Raw genomic sequence first — 3436 nt, forward strand, 5'->3', positions numbered from 1 at the left:
AGTGCTATGAATGATGGATGCGATTATAGCAGGCTTAAGGCACCCGATCCTATCAGAACCCCGAAGCTAAGCGCGTTTGGGCAAGAGTTGTACTAGGATGGGTGACTCCTTGGGAGGTCCTTGTGTTGCATCCCTCATTTTTGTCGAAAGTCGATCGTGTAATTGAAAGAATATATATATTTTTTTTTGCAGGAATGACGTTGTTAGTACAGGTGATGGGGGCGTTGTGTATGGGCGTGATGGGCGGCGTCATGCGTCGGTGCGCGTGGAGGCTATGTCTGTGGGGGGCAGGCTAGGGTGTTGGGAGGAATGTGGTGTTTAATATAATTTAGAGTGCTATGAATAATGGATGCGATCATACCAGCACTAACGCACTGGATCCCATCAGAACTCCGAAGTTAAGCGTGCTTGGGCGAGAGTAGTACTAGGATAGGTGACCCAGGGAAGTCCTCGTGTTGCATCATCCCTCCTTTTTGTCTATATTCGGTTGTGTAATTGAAAAAGTATATTTATTTATTGTTTGCAGGAAAGACATCGTTAGGACACGTGATGGGGGCGTTGAAAATGGGTTTGACTGGGGGCGTCATGCGTCGGTGCTCGTGGAGGCTAGGTCGAGGGGGGGTGGGGGGCAGGCTAGAGCGTTGGGAGGAAGGAAGTGTTTCATAAAATTTAGAGTGCTATGAATGATAGATGCGATCATACCAGCTCTAACGCATCGGATCCCATCAGAACTCCGAAGCTAAGCGTACTAGGGTGAAAGTATTACTAGGATGGGTGACCCCCTTGGAAGTCCTAGTGCTGCATCCATCCTTTATTTCGAAATTCAGTCGTGTAATTGAAATAATATATTTATTTATTTTTTGCAGGAACGACGTCGTGAGGACAGATGATGGGCGCGTTGAGGATTGGCGTGACGGGGGGCATCATATGTCGGTGCGCATGGAGGCTAGGTCGGCTGGGGGCAGGATAGGGCGTTGGGAGGAAGGAGGTTCCTAATAGAATTTAGAGTGCTATGAATGATGGATGTGATCATACCAGCACTAACGCACTGGATCCCATCAGAACTCCAAAGCTAAGCGTTCTTGGGCGAGAGTAGTACTAGGATGGGTGACCCCCAGGGAAGTCCTCGTGCTGCATCCACCCTTTTTGTCGAAATTCAGATATGTAATTGAAAAAATATATTTATTTATTTTGTGTAGGAAAGACGTCGTTAAGACAGGTGATGGGAGCATTGAGGATGGGCGTGACGGGGGGCGTCAATCGTCAGTATGCGTAGAGGCTAGGTCGGCTGGGGGCTGGCTACCTTTCTGTCGAAATTCGGACGTGTAATTGAAAAAATATATTTATTTATTTTGTGCAGGAACGACGTAGTTAGGACAGGTGATGTGGGCGTTGAGGATGGGCGTGACGGGGGGTGTCATTCGACGGTATGCGTGGAGGCTAGGTCGGCTGGGGGTAGGCTATGGCGTTGGGAGGAAGTAAGTGTTCAATAGAATTTAGAGTGCTATGAATGATGGATGAGATCATACCAGCACTAACGCATCGGATCCCATCAGAAATCCGAAGTTAAGCATGGTTGGTCGAGAGTAGTACTAGGATGGGTGACCTCCTGGGAAGTCCTCGTGTTGCATACCGCCTTTTTGTCGAAATTCGTTCGTGTAATTGTAAAAATATATTTATTTATTTTTTGCAGGAACGACGTCATTAATACAGGTGATGGTGGCGTTGAGGATGGGCGTGACTGGCGGCGTCATGCGTTGTTGCGCGTAGAGGATAGGTCTGCGGGGGGCAGGCTAAGCTGTTCGGAGGAAGGAGGTGCCCCATGGAATTTAGAGTGCTAAGAAAGATGGATGCGATTATACCAGCACTAACGCATCAGATCCCATCAGAACTCCGAAGTTAAGCGTGCTTGGGCGAGAGTAGTACTAGGATAGGTGACCCCCCGGGAAGTCTTCTTGTTGTATCCCCTCTTTTTGTGGAAATTCGGTCGTGTAATGGAAAAAATATATTTATTTATTTTTTACAGGAACGACGTCGTTAAGACAGGTGATAGGGACGTTGAGGATGGGGCTGACGGGCGGTGTCATTCGTCGGTGCGCATGGAGGCTAGGTCTGCGGGGGGCAGGATAGGATGCTGCGAGGAAGTAGTTGTTTGGTAGAATTTTGTTAGTTATGAATGATGGATGCGATCATACCAGCACTAACGCACCGGATCCCATCAGAACTCCGAAGTTAAGCGTGCTTGCGCGAGAGTAGTACTAGGATGGGTGACCCCCTTGGAGGTCCTCGTATTGCATCCCTCCTTTTTGTCGAAATTCGGATGTGTAATTCAAAAAATCTATTTACTTATTTTTTGCACGAACGATGTCATTATGACAGGTGATGGGGGCGTGGAGTATGGGCGTGACGGGGGGCGTCATGCATCGGTGCACGTGGAGGCGAGGTAGGTGGGGGTCAGGCTATGGCGTTAGGAGGAAAGAGGTGTTTAATAGAATTTAGAGTGCTATGAATTATGGATGCGATCATACTAGCACTAACGCACCGGATTCCATCAAAACTCCGAAGTTAAGCGTGCTTGGGCGAGATAGTATTAGGATGGGTGACCCCTTTGGAAGTCATCGTGTTGCGTCCCTCGTTTTTGTCGAAATTCGGTCGTGTAATTCAAAGAATATATTTATTTATTTTTTGCAGGAACGAGGTCGTTAGTACAGGTGATTGGGGCGTTGAGATGGGCGTAAAGGGCTGCGTCATGCGTCGGTGCGCGTGTAGGCTAGGTCGGCGGGGCACTGGATCGGGTGTTGGGAGGAAGGAGGTGCCTAATAGAATTTAGAGTGCTATGGATGATGGATGCGATTACAACAGCCTTAACGGACCGGATCCCATCAGAACTCCGAAGTTATGCGTGCTTGGGCGAGAGTAGTACTAGGACGGGTGACCCCCTAGGAATTCCTCGTGTTGCATCCCTCCTTTTTATCGAAATTCGGTCGTGTAATGGAAAATATATATTTATTTATTTTTTGCAGGAACGAATACGTTATGACAGGTGATAGGGGCGTTGAGGATGGGTGTGACGGGCGGCGTCATGCGTCGTTGCGCGTGGCGGCTTGGTCTGCGGGGAGCAGGCTAGGGCATTGGGAGAAAGGAGGTATTTGATAGAATTTAGAGTGCTATGAATAATGGATGCGGTCATACCGGCACTAACGCATCGTATCCCATCAGAACTAAAAAGTTAAGCGTGCTTGGGCGAGACTAGTACTAAGATGGGTGACCCCCTTGGAGGTCCTCGTGTTGCATCCCTCCTATTTGACGAAATTCGGACGTGTAATTGAAAAAATATAAATATTTATTTTTTGCAGGAACGACGTCGTTAGGACAGGTGATGGGGGCGTGGAGGATGGGCGTGACAGGGGGCGTTATGCGTCGGTGCGCGTGAAGG

The 3436-nt window shown here is 48.6% G+C and overlaps 7 non-coding genes and 3 pseudogenes across 7 annotated transcripts; all 10 read left to right on the plus strand.

Moving 5' to 3' along the window:
- Nucleotides 1-15: 15 nt before the first annotated feature.
- On the plus strand, nt 16-134 carry LOC125853925 (5S ribosomal RNA; annotated as a pseudogene).
- A 213-nt stretch (nt 135-347) lies between these two features.
- LOC125854066 (5S ribosomal RNA) lies at nt 348-464 on the plus strand. The gene has a single exon (XR_007445357.1). It is a non-coding gene; the product is annotated as a 5S ribosomal RNA (ribosomal RNA).
- A 224-nt stretch (nt 465-688) lies between these two features.
- On the plus strand, nt 689-807 carry LOC125853923 (5S ribosomal RNA; annotated as a pseudogene).
- Nucleotides 808-1021: 214 nt separating this feature from the next.
- Nucleotides 1022-1140, plus strand: LOC125853973 (5S ribosomal RNA). The gene has a single exon (XR_007445273.1). It is a non-coding gene; the product is annotated as a 5S ribosomal RNA (ribosomal RNA).
- A 375-nt stretch (nt 1141-1515) lies between these two features.
- Nucleotides 1516-1634, plus strand: LOC125854096 (5S ribosomal RNA). Its single transcript, XR_007445385.1, has one exon. It is a non-coding gene; the product is annotated as a 5S ribosomal RNA (ribosomal RNA).
- Nucleotides 1635-1848: 214 nt separating this feature from the next.
- On the plus strand, nt 1849-1967 carry LOC125854088 (5S ribosomal RNA). Its single transcript, XR_007445377.1, has one exon. It is a non-coding gene; the product is annotated as a 5S ribosomal RNA (ribosomal RNA).
- Nucleotides 1968-2181: 214 nt separating this feature from the next.
- Nucleotides 2182-2300, plus strand: LOC125854102 (5S ribosomal RNA). Its single transcript, XR_007445388.1, has one exon. It is a non-coding gene; the product is annotated as a 5S ribosomal RNA (ribosomal RNA).
- A 214-nt stretch (nt 2301-2514) lies between these two features.
- LOC125854085 (5S ribosomal RNA) lies at nt 2515-2632 on the plus strand. The gene has a single exon (XR_007445374.1). It is a non-coding gene; the product is annotated as a 5S ribosomal RNA (ribosomal RNA).
- Nucleotides 2633-2845: 213 nt separating this feature from the next.
- Nucleotides 2846-2964, plus strand: LOC125854106 (5S ribosomal RNA; annotated as a pseudogene).
- Nucleotides 2965-3178: 214 nt separating this feature from the next.
- On the plus strand, nt 3179-3297 carry LOC125854080 (5S ribosomal RNA). The gene has a single exon (XR_007445370.1). It is a non-coding gene; the product is annotated as a 5S ribosomal RNA (ribosomal RNA).
- Nucleotides 3298-3436: the final 139 nt, after the last annotated feature.

The sequence above is a fragment of the Solanum stenotomum genome, chromosome 1 (assembly GCF_019186545.1).
Source record: "Solanum stenotomum isolate F172 chromosome 1, ASM1918654v1, whole genome shotgun sequence".
Classification (NCBI taxonomy): Eukaryota; Viridiplantae; Streptophyta; class Magnoliopsida; order Solanales; family Solanaceae; genus Solanum; species Solanum stenotomum.